Consider the following 19098-nt stretch of genomic DNA (forward strand, 5'->3'; position numbering starts at 1 on the left):
TATCAGAGGCCATTATGAGAAAATGGAGTTTTGCAATTGAGTTATGCAATGATAAATATTGACTTATTTCAGCTTTAATCGTCTGGTTTAACTGTGTTATTGGTGTAAGGGGCCTATAGAGTTGCCAGTAATTGCAGTGCTGTTATGCGCATCATGATCCACTCTTTTGACTTTTTTTCAGCCCTACTCCTTCTTACCCGCCATCTCAGGCACACACCAACTTCGATGCTATGTCTAATTTCTGAAGCATTGCTTCTGAGAAGGTTTTTGATATGCCGCGTACATACGAACAAACCACTAGATATACATCTAGTGGTTTGTTCAATAAATCCAGTAATTTTTTTCCATATAAGAGAAATGGAAAGTGACTGCAAGGTGCACAGCTGAAGGTGAGAGCGGATCACTTTCAGCAGTCGAGAAAGGTTCACCATTTAGAAAAGCTCGAACTGAAATAAACTGCTTTTTTTTATGGCAATTTCTTCAGTCCGACCTAATCCAGTCATGTTAAAAATGTAGCCAGAAAGCAACAAAACATGCAGAAAGTGTTGGTGGAGAAACTGCTCACTGCAAGTGGAAATGGAGCACTTTCATCCCATGCTATGCATATTCTCTGCTGCACTGGACGTGGTGTGTTTCAGGATTAAAGTTAGCATTATGAAGCAATGCAGGGAATTGGTAACTTTCATATAATGTGAACCTGCCTCACCAAGAAGATTTTGGCCATAAGCTACTTGCAGTCTCAGTCTTTACATGCTAATTTCCTACGTATCCTACGGTCTAACGTTGTCAAATCTGTTCGGCTCCTTGCAGGCGCTGAAACTGTACACCTGCGCTGTAGTGTAAAATATGCATGCGGACACTATCAGTTACATGCTTCTAGCCTGCTCCAGCTGGGAGAAATTGAGGATATTACAACTCACTCTGTGTTTCACCAGCCAGTCCCAGTTTCCCAACACTGATTTGAACCAGTCTCTGCTATCTGCTCTTCATTAGGTGATTTCGGCCCCCGCTAGCTGCGGGAACGAATAAAGGCAGGGCTTGAAAAATCACTCCAGCAGTAGCAGTGGACAATTATAGCAGAGTGGGCTCTTGTTCTGTTCCTACTGAAATCAAATGCTAACATGTGTAGCTCAACGTCTAGCTGTTATTATTAGAACAACACCATATAATGCTGATTTCAGGTTTCAGATTTTTAGAGATGCCACAACCTCATGTTGACTTTACAGGGTTTTTTTTTTTTTACACACCGTTTTATTTAACTTATGCTATTACAGCTACCAGAGTAAATAAAGTTTGCTATGTCCACCCCTCCATAAGTGATCACAATATGCTTTTGTTAATGCAGTGTTGCTTACTATATTTTTTTTACTCCTTTTTTGCAAAATTTACTCCTGAAAATAAGATTCCATCGGCCCTCGTTGTGTCTGCCAAAAGCAATAGAGAACTAAGAATGAATGATGCCGAGCTCTGAAATTGCACCGGACCTTGAAATGTATTGCAGTGTGCATTAAAATATAAGAAGCCCAGCCTCAGCAGGTCCTGCGACAACATCCTCTTGACTCACTCTGTTTTTGATGCTGCCAGATTGTGAGCACCACTTGCTGATGTATGGAATTTGAAGAGTTCAGAGTTGTCACTGTCAGTGATTGACATGATGAGAGGATCAATGTAAAAGCCTTCCTGCCAAGCAATAATCCATCCAAACTGATCACGCTTAAAATTGCCCGGGGGTATTGATTACATGTGCAGGTCCAGAAAACACCGTAAGCACTGTGCAATAACAATCACGTTGGCTAAGGAGGCAGATTGTTTTCCCCTTCCCTCTTCTTCTAGAATTGCTCATTCTCGTCATTTCGTGTACACGGTGCATTAAAAGCCTTTCGCTTAAATAACCGGGGTCAGTTGGTTACTTTGCCCAGTTTGTTGTGGATGTTTGGCAGCATGAGTCATTCACACTAAATTACAATGAATATGTATGAAACTATACAGTCACCAGTGTCACTGGTCATGTTAATGAATTATTAGAATTATAAACACAATCGAATGCCGGGAACAAGCTGAGTGTGAACATTTGCTAATATTATTATCTGTTACCTAGCTTAATATCTGTTTTAAAGAGTCAGAATAGACAGGACCACAGATTAAGAAGATACACAAACATGGCAGGAGTAAAGCATTTAAAAAAGAAGTTGTAAACGCACAGTTTCTCATGTTGTTACCCTGGCTATAATTGCTGAACAAACTGAGCGGTAAAGACTTAGCATGCACATGCAGAGCTGCTGAGGTGCTGAGAAGGTTTTAGTGCCAATGCCCTCATCAGATACAGGATGAGAGAAGCAAAGGGCCAAATGCCAAACAGTCATTGTAGTGATTTAAAATTACTTTTCAAATATTCCAGATTAGTCAATTAAATCTACTGGGAAATAACTTATCTCCTACTTGCTCTTTGGCCCACATGCGACAGGTTGAGGACCTGGAAATTATTGTGGCCATTAGGCGCCATATAACCCGCCATGTAATGATTATTCTCACCATAGTCTAAATAAGCACATAAAAGGTGATAAAAAAGATACGGCGTGACGGCAGGTTGCCACCTTAGGAGCCTGCGATACAGTATGTAGGACAAAGCTGTCCATGATCACAGTAGACCATTGCATTACACCTTATCATTTCCTCTGGAGCTGAAACTCAAACTGAGACTCATCAATAATGCACCTATGATCTCCCATTCAGAAGATCTCAATGGCAGATCAAGCTACTGTAGTATCTCCTCTCCACTCTCCGCCTCGACTTCTTCCACATACTTTCTTTAAGGCGCTCTCCATACATGGAAATTCACTTTACTGACCGCAATCTCCTCACTAATGACCTCAAATGTCCAGGAGCCTCATTTGGGAGTTTAGTTGTCCGCATGGATTTTCCCATTAGTCCAGTGCCTAAGATTCATTCTGTCTTTTTTTATTAAAACCCACACAAATGGATGTCTCCATAATGAGTCTTTTTTCTTCTGTTGGCTACAGCAATATAATGTAAACTGTTGTCTCTGGACAAAATGATATGCCTAACTATACTGGGTGAGAGATGCTCCTCTATTAAGCACTCTTACTCCCTAACTGAATTATTAAATACACAGAATCTGGTTAAGCAGTGTACATTTTCCTAAAGGTCAGAAAGTTCATTAACTATGGACTGCCATTGATTGTATCCTTGTGTAGATCTCTGCTTGGTGTGGTGGCTATATATATATATATATGTATATATATTTATATATATAACAACAACATTACATTATTTTAATTACTTATACTGTGATTTCACATGCTTTTCAAAGAAGTACTGAAGGTAACAGTTCAAAAGGTTGTGCTTTTCTCCTCAGTCAGTTTGAGCCAGGTTTCTGAATCCTTTGCACTTTTGTGGGCTAAAGAACGCTTCAGTGTAAAGGCCTCATGCTCCCCCCGCCCCTCCTCCCGTAGCTGTATCTTTAAACAGAAAAATCCATAACGACCATGACAGCCACAGTATCTGTTTCACAACAGTCCGCTCATGTCAATCAGCATGATGCCGATAAAGATCTGTATTTTGATTGAATGTGTGCAAAACTACTCATACTTTACACAAGCGACTTTGATGCTAAACCATTTGAAATCATATCAGATGCTGCACGACGAAAGAACACCCAATCAACAGAGATGATTTCATAAAGAGGGCTCTTGGGTTTCAGCGTCATAAATAACTCATGGTAATCCCATATTTCTCTGACTTCTCTCATTTGAGCTTGGGATGGAAAGAGGGCAGTTGTGACAAACATTGTTAGCGCGGCTGCCAAGCCGTTCTGACCTGGCTTTATGTGTCTTGGCTGCTCTGGTTTCTCTGCGTAAGGACCTATGAGGTGATGTCCCAAGTTATCCATATCCTTACCTTTTCTAACCCATTACATACTCTGCATATAGGGGAAAAAAATCCTAACTTGAGCCTCAAGGATGATTTTAAATGCAATCACGGAATGTTGTTTCCTTTTTAAGCAAGTGAGGCTGTCCCGGATAGAAAGCATGAATTTTGTATAATCTCCTGGCTCTTTCATACTGTAAGTAATGTTGCTGTTTTTGACTGCCTGTTTTACAATGATGATAATGATAATAGTGTGTGAGGGCGTGTGCATGTCAGTGCACACGTGCCACTCTGGAAGGATTTTTGAAATGGCTCGATTCATAAGTCATGGGTACCCCTGCTGAGACCTCTTCCTACACGTGCAATTTTCCGAAGCCAGCCACTCACCAAGCAATAATTATGCTGAAGTTTTCAATTACACTCCTTCCATTTCATTAACAAAAAATGTTTGGCTATTGTATAATTAGATATATGAGCTTACCACCTACATTTAACATAGCCACTACACAGCAGCTTGATGGAAAACAGAGAAGGGTTTTAGCATGTGTGCATTTACGGCGGTTTAGTAGTCTACTATAAAGCGAAATCAGCTAGACGTTATGCAGCAGGCTCCCCCCTCCTTTTTTCCATCATTTGCTACGGTCCTCTAATCTACAAGACGTATACAGACCTGTAATTGAGTATTATGAGATGTTTGATGAAGTATGGGAGGTTTTGTTAACATGCAAAGTACACATGTACACTGGCTACATGTTAGTTGTCGGTGCCTATAAATTTATATGAGATCAGACATCTGAACCATGTGCGGCCGTGATTATTAGTTACCTTAGCCCCAGCGTTAAATTAAAGCAGGGAAAAAATATATAATATCGTCCCAAGTGAATATTTATCCTCCATTAAATGATGCTCTACAATGTTTACACTTAGACACCTCCCCTCTGTCGCCCCCCTCTCTCTGCTGCAAAGTATAACCCGCTGATAATATTATATAAAAGATTAAACTGTCCATCATCGTGGCTATCTTGCCATCTTAAGTGGCTGTACCCTGTTACCACACAGGCTTGAGTTTCAGCGCAATGCAATCCAATACAAGCCACAGAAACTCTCCTCAGTCCTGTCATTTCGTCTGTTCCCTTTCACATCCCTCGCAACAGGTTTCCACTGGATGCCAAGATTGTTCTCAGTGGAGAGGTATGTGTTGCCGCTCTACCTACATTAGCTGAAAACCGCAGAGCTTATTGTGTCTGAAAGTAACTCGAACCCTGAACTTTGTGTCTGCAGCAGGTATATCAAAGGCTCGCCAGCGCATGATGGGCTGATTCAAACTGATTTGGGAGGTTTCTAAATTGCATATTACCACTAAGTTATTGTTCACTTGAGATGTGGTTGACCTATTTGCTTGACGCCAGTGCATCGCTGACGGACAGCAACGCCTCTAGGTGTGCGCGTGATGTCAAAAAGCTTACTGAGACCATGCTGGAGACAAAAAAAAAAAAAAAAAGAGAGAGAGAGAGAAAGAAATGGAGGAGGGAAGAGCGATCTGATGACGCAGAGATAAAGTCAGCGGGGGACAGAGTTTTAATGAGGCTGGCCTCTCATTGGAGAGATGGCTGGATGTTCAGTTCGGCCGGGCTGTAAAGTGATCCCAGCCTGATATTCCCCGGCCCTGTGACAGAATTATTAAAAGCTCATCCTCTTAATGCAGCATCCACAGTGTCACCTTTCACAGGTCCTCAGAGACACTTGCCCAATAGGACTGCCTTTTTTTCCACAGGTAAATTGGCATAGAACAGACAAGCACCTAATCCAACATTAGCGACTGTGCGTGGTGACGGTAAATTGAACCCTCTCACCACCGACTTGGAGCATGACTTGCTTTCAGCCACACTTAATGCTCTTTTCTATCTGTCAAAGTTAGACATGAGTATTATGTATATGAGCCCTAATTCCCTGTCATTAGTGATACTAATTGCATTATGGTGGTCATCAGTTGCAAAAATGATCTCAAAGTGGTGTCCATTTTTAAGGCAATTTTGATACTAAATGGATTTTGCCTCTTTGTGTATAGGAGCAAGTCCCCTCAAGCCTGTACTAATTACATCCATAATCAAATGCATTCTGTGCCTCCTTGTTAATGACATTGATCTTTTGGAATATCCGAGCCTATATTCTGTGAGATTATTGGATAAAGTGCAGGGCGAAGTCTGCGTGACCCCAGGAGGAAGACGTCGCTGCAGACATAAGTGGGTATTAAATGGATATAATTAACAGTGACCCTTCCTGGCACTCTGCGCTGCCGAGGCCTCTGGACCGTGGATCATACAGCAGAGGGGATGAATTAGCATGGGTTAGGAACAGGAAAGCTAAAATTAAGAAAAGGGAGATGGACTGAGAGATAGATCTGTGTTGAGCCAGTGGGCTTATCAGCTGATAGGGGCCACAGATGTAGCGGTCAGGTTTCACCGACGAGGCGAAATCCATCATTTACAAACTTCTGCTCTTAATATCACACCAAACTTCGCCAAACGCTTCATCGGATACTCCTCCCTCTTCCTTTATGTTTGCATCAGCAGTCACAGATGCATCCTGGGTGGGCACTGACCATTGTTACTTATTGATCACTCAAAGGTCGCGACCTTACAGCCCTAATCCACTGAGATGATGCAGACAGATGATTTGGAGCGAGATGAATCCAACCTTGCAGCATATAATTGGAGTTTTCCTCCTCACAGCGTAAAGACTGATCGAATCAAGCGCTGCGTTTGCAAATGCATCGAAATCCAGAGCTGAAAACTTCAATTTCTATGACACACCGACTTCTCTTTACAAGTCTATCTGGCAACCGCCCCACCCCTGCCCAGGTGGGTCCCATTGCGGTGTGTGTGTGTGTGCTGTTTGGTTTTCTGCTGTACTGTTGGCATGATGAGGGTAATTGGAGTGTTGGTCTGGTGAATCAGTGCCAGCCTGGGTGGGCAGATTGCATATGATGATCATGTTCTAACCAGATGGCTAGCTGGCAGAGGGGCTTGAATTGGCGGGGTGTGTATGTTTGCATGCGTGCATGTGTGTGTGTGTGTGTCCTCGGGAGGGTTAAGTGGGTATGAATAGCAATTCATTTTGACGGCTCATTTAGAAGCATAAATCATCCCCCAGATACTCATATAAATTACAAAATAAAGAGAACTTGAGGCATTTTCCTGTACTTCGAATTTTCGTTTTTTTAAACATCAAAGTACGAACAAAATTTCTAAACAGTCCAGACCTGTGCGAGTCATGTAAAGATCATTTGCCTTTTGCCACAAAGGGAAAAACACTTTCAAGACTTAATAATTATAATGACTTAATCTGAACAAAGCTGGAGTTTAAATTCGATGCCAAAATCAACTAAAATAAAACGTCAAACCAAAAATATCTTAGATATGCTGCTCTGACGACGTGTAATTGACAGCTTATTAACAATATGCTGCTATGGCTATCTGTTGATTTGCAATAGCAGAATTTCAGCAGTTTTGTGAATGAAACTTGCCCACAAATGGAACAGAACAGATAGCATCATATAGCAATTTTGGGGAAATTTATCATGCCAGTGATCAAATCTCATCAACAACCACCTACTCAGTTGCACAAGGTTTTGCAATAAAAAGAATTTGGTGAATCCGACTTTAAACATGCATGAACAAGCCTTGCAGAAAGAAGCTGGTTCAGGATAAGACTATGAAAATGCTCTTACAGGAGGGCGACTGAGTGCTTTTGAGCTATAGGTGCTTTGGAGCTATGTTTCCTAAAATCAAGGAACGCATAGCAAATGTTTGCAAATGCAGGGGTTTTTGTTGCACTTTTTTGGGATGATTTCAATTCATCATTCTGCATCAAAACAGTGGACCGCTGGCAGACCTCAGTGCGGTGGCCAGTCTCATGTTCTTGTCTAAAATCCAAGCCACTTGGAGATGTATTACTTTCGAAGATGACAAATGGCTCCAGCAAAGTTTTGCACATGCGGCCGGATAAAGTTTATCTTTAGGGCATGTGCAGCTGCCAGCAGTACTTCCAGAAAACTTTAATCTTTCCTTTCAGGGGCTCACTTCCTATTTCTGTGCCGGGGACTTGATGGGAGGCAGACCGGGGGTGTTTTGACACCCGTCTGGGGAAACGATCGCAGTGAGTGGGCCTGCTGCTGCCGCTGCTGTTACAGTGCAGCCTGTCTCCTGTGGTTCCTGCTGGCCGTTTCTCTGCAACTTACTGCCCTGGCTACTTAATTAGAGCTTTAAAGTTGGGGGGGGGGGGCAGTCGGAGCAGAGCGCTTCTCCCAGTCAGCAAGCCATGTGGGTAACCAACTCGAGGAAGGTGCTTTTATTGAGAATAATCCATCAGTGTGATCTGATGAGGGGTTGATTAACCTACAGGGTACATGATAAGCAGCTTATTAAATGTTCCAGATATGTGATCCGCGAGCAGCCAGATATTACACCAGGTCGAGTCGCTCGCCCTCACACGTCAGCGGGGGCAAACATCATTACAGCGATGCTGTGCTGCTGCACACCAAACAAATAAATTAAAAAAGCATGGAGCAAAGCAAACTGGCAACAGTAAACACTATTGATGTGGCCGGCAGATTTCATTACAACACTCTGCTGTTTCAACTAATGACTAACTTCTTCAGCAAAATCTAACATTGTGAGAGCTGCAGCGGCAGGAGAGAGAGAGGGAGGGAGGGAGGGAGGGAGCATTGCTGGCGTTGCTGTCAGTAGGGGGCTCAGGCCAAGTGGGAAAACGTCAGCACTGTCAATGGGAAGGAGGGCTTGATGTTGCAATGATAGGCCTCTGTAATGGGCACTTTGAAAGAACAATCAGGGCCTTCTGTGAATCATATAGCCCGGCATGTAATTCATGTTTGCGTCTCTGAATTTGTGCCAGACCATGAGAACAAAAACTATTTGTAGTGCGTAGAAACTAAGCTGAAGGTTATGCACGTCCTTTTATGAGTCGCAGCATCGTGGCTCAGTCTGACTCACAGCAGATCCTGACGTGTTCCTCTGCTGTTTATTTCGTGTGTTTTTTTGCTTGTTTCCTTTATAGAGTCTCTATTTTTATGCGAAGAATTTCCTGTTACATGACTTTGCTGTTTTATTGTCAGATATTTTGCTGCGGCCCACCCCGGGAAGTATCGGTTTCCAAGGCTGTTTATGTGTATTTACAATATCATAACGTTATACTAGGAACATTTTGAGCTTGTTAGGGTGGATGTCAAAATGAACCACCACCTGCGTGTCACTGCCAATGCATCAAATGCTGGCTGGGAAAAGTCGCTTACTGATGACATCATAGACCAGTGTGAGCCAAAGTCCATTTTACATCTTCTCATACTCTATGGGGTAGCTACTTCAGCAGATGCCAGGGGGAAGATATGTGGAAAAATTGTAGAGGAGCTCAATTAATTAAAAAAAAAAAAAACTATATAACCTGAACGCTGCATGTTACAATTGAAAGTGTGTGACAGCTATTTAAAGCTAAGATAATTAAGCCAAATGCAGTGGACAAATGGTTCAAATAATATATACATGGTTAGAATAAATATCTAAAAGTGATGGATGAATGGCTGACGTACAAATAGTTGAAATACCTACATGTATCAGATAAATGGTTGATAGAAAACAGCTGAAAGTATTAAACAGTTGCAATAATTAGCTAAAGGTCATGGATAAATGGTTGAAATGTACAGCTTCAGCCACTCCAAGTGGCAGGCAAATGATTATTATGCACGATTATGCATAATTGCTTTGTATAATAATACTGTCAAATGACATCCAGTCTCGAATCAGTTCATATGAACACATTTGGATGAGTGTTGCTGATGAAGGGGAAGCTGAGCTACTCTGCATTTACAACACCGCGTGGCACGGCGCGCATGGCATGCGACGTATGAATGAAAACAGTCCCTGTCACCATATATCTGGCAGCAGCGAGACAAAAGATGGAGGATGATAATTAATAATGGATCGTTCTTCCAATCCTGTCTTCAGTGCGCTTCACCTTAAGGAAAGAAAGAGATAAATCTCTATTGCTTAACCCCCCTGCTCCTCCTACCGGATTAAAAATTCATAAGATATATTGAATTGGTGCGGAAATCCCAAAATATATGCAATTTGATCAAGTGGGGATTAAAAGTGTCATTGCGCTTGTCAATAAGGGTTGGTGGCGACGCGGCAGTATCGCATTGACTCCTGTGTATTAATACTCAGTGTCCTATTGGGCCATCAGCTGATTGTTTGGAATGTAAATGATGCTGCTGATGGCTCCGGTGACTGATGGCTTAAATTCCAATTAATCAATTGCTTCATCAGTTTCCCTAATTCAGATCAAATATCTCCTGAGTGCACACTCTTCTTTCAGTGGTATTAGAAGAAATAAATGCTCTGGAAGTAATTTTCATCAATCTCGTGTACATGCCAATATCCCTCACAAGCCCGGTCCAGGTTGAGGACTTAATGTCTTAAGTGTGTGTATGTGTGAGTGTGTGTGTGTGTGTGAGAGAAAGAGGGATTTGCATATTCGAGAGGGATGTAGGGCAGAAAAACAGGGCTACATGTTTATTCGTACTCATTTTTCTTCACAGGTATCAGTTATAGTTAACTTGACTTTAACTCGCCTCACACATGCAGTGTCTTTAGTTGTATATAGATGATGATAAAACGGCCTTTCATGCACATAAGCATGTCACACACTCGTGCTGCGTGATATTCCACCGCTCCATAAGGCGGTTATGACAGGTCACAAGATCCCACCTGTAGGGAAATCAACCAGCCGCGTTAAATGAACCTGACGTGAGCCGGCCCTTTGTCCGACAGGCCTACACGTATCGCCACATCTCAAAACCCAAGCTGCCACGGCAAGCCCCACTGTACGAGAAGCCTTGTCAATTATACAAAATAAAATCAACTATTCATAAGTAGGCCGTAATAGGATATTGGCTGACAGATTTAATAATTCAGTTTTGCTGCGGCTTAACTGGTATTAGTTTGTAGCTAATGGTCGCCTTTGTAAAAAATTCATTGAAGACAATGCCGGAGTGAGAAGATACACATAATTATGCCTACTTCATTTACTTTAGCCCCCCTGCAATTTAAAAGCGACTTCTAAAGAGTCCTCGACTGCTTAAGCAGGCAGAAGCAAAGGTACTGTAATTTGATTTATGAATTTGATCCCACCACCCCCTAATTTAATTCATCAATGTTTCAGAAGGAGCAATTATGCATTGTGCTACGGCTCTTCATAGATCCATTATCCAGCCTGAATATCTTTGTCAGAGGGTGTGTAATGGTATTGCTACATATTCCATAATGGCTAGACGGGGCCTTGTCCCTCACACCCATTATTAGTGTGTCCTTCTCCTTAAATTGAACTTCTTTTTTTTGAATAATAGCTTTTGACAACAGCAGATAACAAGGACATGACTGAAGTTTAAGAGGCTGTGCAGAGCTACGGCGTGCACTCACGGACCTGGACGAGTATGTTTTTTTACTGATCTTTTGTTTCATGTTAAGAACAAATATGCCATTTGCCAAACTGAAAGCCTTGTTTGATGTGGCCTCTGCCTGCTGGCGTATGGGCTGTAGTGAGTATGCATAATGTCAGTGATCCATTTCACATAGTGTTTTAATTTGCTCATAGTGGAATAATGGCAACCCAAGTGTTTTAATCTAATTAAAACTGAATTCCTGCACACATGGGATTAGAGCAAAATTAAAACATTTTCATGAGAATGGCTCCGTTCAGTCATTTCCATTCATTTTGTGGGGCTGCAATAGTGTTTGTTTGTGACCTCTTTGCATCGGTTCTAGTTCGCAACTGCGAGGAGAAAGAGCTTAATGGCGAGGAAAAGTGTTCTTTTGTTTGCACTACATGGTGTGAATTATCTGAGCATGAGCGTGTGGCCAACCAAAAGTAGCTATCAGACCTCTGAGAACATGCAGCGACGCACACACCCGGCCATCCAGCCCCCCACCCACCACCCCCACCACCCCTCGACAAACGCTCAGCGGTCGTGAACTACATCGATCTGGGGTATAATTCTCTATGAAATTGATGGATGAGGGCAGCCATTGACAGAAAGGGTAAAGACCACTTTGAGATGTCCCCTGTGAATAAGTATGATGGAAAATAGATTGTTGAAGAAGATTTATGTTTGTTCTCCACTGCCACAGGAGAGGGCTACCCTCCTCACACGCCAACCGCCCGCACCCACCCGCCCCAGCTCGGACCAATCAAACATGTCATGTGGTCAGATTCAACTCGCCGGCCCTATTCAGCTGCCAGCTTCGCAATGATTAGCTCGTTCTCGAGACACAAAAAGGCAGAAACCACTTTTTTCATTGACTGGCATCTCTTTATGACAGTTATGACAGGACAGATGTAGGTGGAAATCACACTCTGGTTAAACCTGAACAACCATAAGATACAAATAATCAGATTTTTAGACCAGCAATATTTTCAGTTCTGTTTGTTCAAAATATCCTCACATACTTAACATCAGTGTAGTGTACCACTGAGTTAAGAAAGAATTGTGAGGACAGTAAATTAAGGGACTGTATGAAAATTATTGGGTTTGGAAGGAGTGCTGAACCTTCCCTGACACTCCACTTGACTTGGCTAAAAATTCCCAAACTCTTCCACAATTATCTTACAAAAATATACTATAATGATAACAATAAGAATAGTATATCAATAATAACATAATACTGAGTTGGTAAAGCTTATTTTGCAAAAAAAAAAAAAACTAAAGGAGGAAACGTATAACAAATTTAAGATAATGTGCAAATGAATTGGCAAATTTATGACAAACAAATGATGTTTGACATTTACGTGATATTACAGTCACACTCTATGTTTTAAAGCGAAAGTCACTTTGCTGCTTCACAACCAGTAAGTTCGGGGTAACTATATAAATAATATAATAAATATATAAAGAAAACTGTCAGTATTAAGTTTTGTTAACTATGAACGAAAGTCTGTTCAAATTGCAGATGGACTGAAAACGCACAAGCAGAACTGATCATTTTATCAATCTACTGCTATAACATAGCACAACACACATATCATAACTCCCTCAAGCCAAAATAATAATTATAAACTCCTCTCCCACCCTTCCTCCCCAAACTATTTAATAGAGTCTCCAGTGCTAGAAGTATTATTTCTTTGGTTTGTTCAAATAAAGCAGTTTAGTTCTCCTCCTTTATTTCTAGTTTACCTCATTTATGATGCAATGCACTATTCTGCATCATAAACAAAATAACTACATACTGTTTCCATTTGCAGCCTCGTAGATGTATAGTTTGTCTTTCTCTCGAGTCTATATTTTCATACCTATTTCCACACAGGACAGGCCTTTTCAGCCTGTGTGTTCCGCTGCACATGCTGCATTTCTCTGAGAAGAAAGGCATTCACTGGCTGAGCTTAGTGAATGTGTGTACAGTATGTCTAGCTCCTGCCCTGGCTCCTCTGTGGCATAGTATTGTTTGGCTGCCAGCAGTGTAATCAGATAATACCACTGAGAGGTCAAAAGCACTGCAAGCTTTAGCTTCAGATTTCTGTCACCTTTTACAAAAACAACCAAAAGAACTGTTTCAGAAAGTGTCTGTACCCAGCTGCAGGTACGGCTGTGAGTCAACTTTGAAAATAGTTTTTCATTGCACATTTACAGCGCAGTTACTGTGTGATTTATTATGGGAAACAAATAGAACTTGGAAAATGCATTTTTTACTTACAAGAACAAGGCTCCGAGGGCGGAAATGTTGGCGTGTTGGTCAGTCCACCTCTGTGGTCCACACGGGAATATCTGGACTTTTGGAAGGATGACCATAATTTCTTTCACGGACCTTCGGTGTCTGCCCGCTGACTTTGGCGTTCCCCTGATTTTACCTTGAGGACCTCGTTCCACTTTGAGGCTGACATTTTTGGTTATTAGTGACAGCTGTTTGTGATGAATACACACATACATGTCATCCCCCTGGATGAAAAAACAAAATTGGTTATCCCTTCACTTATCTTTATCATCAGGTGAAACTTTTTATTCCTATCAACCTCAGCTGGGCTGTTTAGTGCAAATGTTAGCATGCTAACACGCGAAACTAACATAGTGAGCATGGTAGACGTTATCTTCTAAACACAAGCAACTGCCTTTGTGAGCATGTTAACATGCTGTGCTAACATGCTCACAAACATGCTAACATGCTCACAAAGATATGCTATTTTTGATCCATCTGATCAGTTTGTCTCAATTAATTTAAGTTGAATTAACATAACATACATCATAGATATAGATTTTGCTGTCTACTTGTTCTGTAGTCCTTTATAAATAATTGGCTTGTTAATTGTCCTTTATGCAGAATGAGGTTAAAATCCTGCATAAAGGACATAACGTATGCACTGGCAGACCTTATACGCCATGCACTGAAATAAGGCATCAACCTGCTGACAGTCAGTGCACTGTATTACATATATATATATATATATATATATATATATATATATATATATATATATATATAGTTCAGTAGTTGTTCAGCATTTGCAACAATTTTGTGCTACTGCAGCTTTTTCCAAAAATGCCTCCTACAACATCCCCATCACATCATCTTTTCACAGGGGAAATGCATTTTTACATTATTTATGAAACCCCCAACAAATAATCTGCACTGCAGACTCACTTCACTCATTTCATTTCCCTCAAAGTTCGGACACTGTTCTGATTGTAAGGATCCAGCAGTGCACATTTCCAAAGCATACTTTCTCCAATCAAACTGTAGTCCGAGGGTCAGAGGGAAATCAAGCACAAGCACGATGTCCATGTTTAACCTTTTGGCGTCATGATCAACGTCTTGTGTGGGCTCTGCCTGTAGCCCCTTCCCATGATGCTCTGCTGGTAGGGGTCCTCTCCTTGTGAAGCCTTTATTTACATGATCCTCTTATGAAAACATCACCTTTGGCTTCCCAGAGGGTTGAAACAGGATAAAACTAGTATCAATTAGGCCAAGAAAAAACTCTTCCTACAAACCAAGCATCCAAAACTTCAGACCTCAGTGGGTCTCCCTTTCATCGGGTTCCCAGAGGGCAAAGAGGTCTCTCCTCTGTTTATGTTTGATTTGGCAGCCGTTGCCAAGCATCATTTGTTGTCAGCAGAATATGGGGACAATGAGGAGTTTACCTTCACTTTTTTTTTTCAAACTAGCTTGTAGCAGTGAGTTCAGCTTCCTTTCACGATATGCAGAACTGCAGCAAGACCCTGAATGATAAAACATCAAAAATATTGACAGAAAATTGACCCTGTCAAGCACACGCAGGACCAATTTCCATAATGCATGACCTGTAATTACTGATGAGGTCAGAGTGGATGTTAGAAGGGCGGTGTATCTGCACGACCTGGACCAGCAAATCCAATGTATTGAAAATCAGAGTGTGAATGAAAAGAGGTGTTTGATTTCTTTTATGAATATGCTGTTTGATCAGTTTAAGAAGTGCCACAATCACTTTGTCACAAATATGTTCAGAACATATAGAAAGATGAGGACACGTTTTAACTGAGGATGTTTCTTTGTTTCTAATCCTTAAAAGGACCTTTCTTAGCTTTGGAACGTTACAGTAAGGACTGATATTAATAATACGAACCCTTATTTGATGAGTTAAAGCTGTCTGGACTAACTGATGTGTTAGCAAACAGTTACCTATTATGCATGCAATCGACAATGTCAGATAGAATTCATTTGGAGTTGAACGTAAGACCAATATTCACTCTGCTTTTAGCTCTGTTTTAGTCTACACCAACTCCTGAGGGAAACATCTGTCTCTGCAGCAGCTGCATGCTTCATTATGCTCACCAGCTGGTCACTAACTTGGTCTGTCTGCCCTGTAGTATACAGTGGGTTTATTCAATCCCAATCATATCAAATCTATTTATGTAGCACATTTCACACAAAATAGGCTCAATATGTGTCACAAAAATATAATGAAAAAATTATTCATCCCTGCACACTGACGCCTATCGAGAGATAGAGAGAGATGGAGGCACTGGTCACCTTGAGAAAACAGGAAGGCCTCAAGCTTGCTTTTAAAAGACGGCACAGTAATGGTCCACCTTATATTATCTGGCAGTTTGTTCCAGAGTGGACCCATAGTATCTGAAAGTGCCAGATTTACTTCCGACGGTGGGTTCAGTTCGGAGACCAATGAGCTGACTGCGCCTCCCCAACCATTGTCTCACTCAGACTTGTTTCGCCCTCTGCTTTTGTTTTTGCTTTCTCACTGCAAAGCACTACGACAGCAAGTTGCTGCACCACCTCCTCAGTTTTTTGTACATCTGCTTTCCCATGAGATCACGTGAGAGAGATCACGTGGAGGTGGTGCATTGCTCCCTCTAGCACAGCAATCTTAATAAAACGTAGTTTGTGATGCACCATTACTTTCAAATCTTGTCGAGCGTGCGCGTTTGAGATTAGAGAGAAGAACATCTGTGAAGTTTCTCTTTATGAGCGTGATGCAAACCAATTTCAGAATTGGTTTGGATTTTGAAACTCCTCTAATATATGAGAAGAAAGACTCCATAATCATCCCTGTGTCTCTGCCATACATCTGTCTCCGGTGAGCGGTGCTTGTTCGGGATATAGTGCAGGTCTAAGGTTTGATGGTTGATTAATCCGTCTTCTGGGACTGCAGGTAATTGTGACCCATATTTACATTTATAGTTAGGCAGTGACAGTATGATGGCAGCAAAGAAGGAAGGCAGGTGATGTAGTATAAAGAGTCACAAAGTCCGGAGTTGGAGGAAGGTGGGGTGCACAGATGAGTCAAACAAATACATGGTTTTCACCCAGAAGACCACTGTTCATGTTTCTCATGAAACCGACACTCAAAGTAGACTTATTTTATCTTACGCAGCTTTCTGAAATTACATAATGTATGTAGCAGTATGTTTGTAAAACAAATCTTGACCTTTTCACATTAACCATGTGATGCTGAAGCTCTGATAGGCCCGTGACTGGTGATATAAGTCATTTTGGGAGTCACTGGCAGTTGACCAATTAGGTATGAGGACGTTTTGGTTTTTAGTGACAGATGATTTGTCCTCCTACATGATTTCAAGCATTTTCAAACCTCTTGAATAAAAACAGAAAAGACACCTTCATTGTTTATGCAGTAAGAAACAGACTTAAGGTCCGACTCCGGGTAAAGTTAAGGAATATTATTTAGAGCTAGGCTTAGCATTAAGGCATGTAGCTCTGAGAGTTGGATTCAGGGCTCAGCTTGGAGAACGTCTGTAGCGGCAGTCCTCAGGAGTATAGTGATGCACTTGTGTGTGCAGGTCCCTGTGGTGACCTGTCGCCTGTTTGATTTCATGCTGCTAAGAGATGAACGGGACAGTGAGGATGTCCGGGCGGTGACACAAGCTGTCACGCGCAGCCGTCATCTTATGCAAAGGTGCAACCTGAGCCCTCATAAGACACCAGCGCTGAAAAAGGAACGAGCGTCCTTATACCGAAGGACCTTTATATGCCTCTTCACGAAGAGATGACACCGCCAAGATCTGTGCCGCAGAGTTTGTTGTCTTCCCGAAGCACTTAATGTGATCAGAGAATTAAAATTTCAGCGAGTCGTTTAATGATAGCACGGGGCCAAAGGGCCTGCAACGCCAAGCTAGAGTTTCCCGCACTTCTGCAGTCATATCTCTGGCATCCCGCGCCCTCTCATTTTGTTCGTGCTGAGTACATTACAGCCCTCGCTCGCTCCCTGCCCCTGTTTAATGTGATCAGATAGATTTATTATGGGCCATGAGGTCATCAGGATTTTCTGTAATTGGAGTCAGGCTGAATTGTATTAACAGGTCCACAACACTGTAAAGCAGAAGCATTTATATTTAATTACTTTTATTGAGCCCCTACTCATTTCATTTGTAATGAAACACATGTTGTGATAATAAGATAAGAATAAGAAGAGCAACTGTTGCCCTTGAACTGACAGGTCGGGTTCATGATATCTCTTTTTATGTCTTTTTTTTTTTTTAATAAAGACGCAGAGAGCGCCCTGGGAATCTTGTAAATATGTAAATACAGACATTACAAGGACATTTTCCGAGGATACTCTAACAGCTTAAATCCAAGGATTAGCTGGCATCTCTCGCTCGCTTTTTTTTCCCCTTTTTCTTTTCTTTTTTGTTCTTTGAAAATTTATCTGCTGTTCAAGTGAGCGAAGGACTTCTCAGTTACACTTGAATGAATGGAGCATATCAGAGTAGCAACACTTTGATGAGCGTTTTATGTATTTCAAGGGATTAGTGTTGAGAGACTTGGAATGCTCAAAAACAACTCAAAAATGGGATAATTTAGCAGTTTCACACTCGTTCATTTTTTAAAAAACCCTTTGCAGTGAGTTTGTATGGATTGGAAGCCGGCCAGTGTGTGTGTGTGTACAGCTATGAAACATCAATGTCAGCAGCACTTTTGGCATGCATGTCTGAATGTGTGTGTGTGTGTGTGTGTGTGTGTGTCTGTGTGTGTGTGTGTGCGTGTCAGAGTTTCTCTGTGCGTATGTGTGTAAATGTGTGTCAGTGTGTCTGTATCTGTGTGTCTGGGCTGTAGATGCTTTGTCTCGTTAATGAGAGGCGTTCAGGGCCTCCACGGGGGCCTGTGGAAGATAATCTTCTCCTGTTTTGCTATGAAAGCTCTTCTCAACGTAACCGAAGAAACTCACTCAAATGGCGGAGGGCTCGGTTGAATAATTCAGCATTTACAATCAATTTCGGTCCCCACCTCATCTCGACACCTCTGTGGACCACAGGGCCTGCAGGCTCATCATGGGAATGTTGACAATTCCCCGTACAATGCACTCTGTGGCCCCGTGGCAACATGAGAGGCTATGGGAGCATGGATTTTTCTGTGAGTTTGCAACTTAGTATGTTGAATTATTAACCCCCCCCCATGCTGTTTTATTGTAGAGTAAAAGCATGTGATTCTTTTTCTTCTCCAGGCTCAAAAGGAATTTGCAGGGCTTTTTTTCCCTGAAGCTGACCGTATTGTACTAGTGTCAGGTGGAGACTGGATACACAGCAAAGATATGTTTGATTCAAATATAGATCGCCTGTGCACTTACGATTTGGTCTGTCCATAAATACAGTTAGCTGACTCTATATTCTTACATAGTACTAAACACATTTACTAAAGCACT

The sequence above is a fragment of the Chelmon rostratus genome, chromosome 8, assembly GCF_017976325.1.
Source record: "Chelmon rostratus isolate fCheRos1 chromosome 8, fCheRos1.pri, whole genome shotgun sequence".
Lineage (NCBI taxonomy): Eukaryota > Metazoa > Chordata > Actinopteri > Chaetodontiformes > Chaetodontidae > Chelmon > Chelmon rostratus.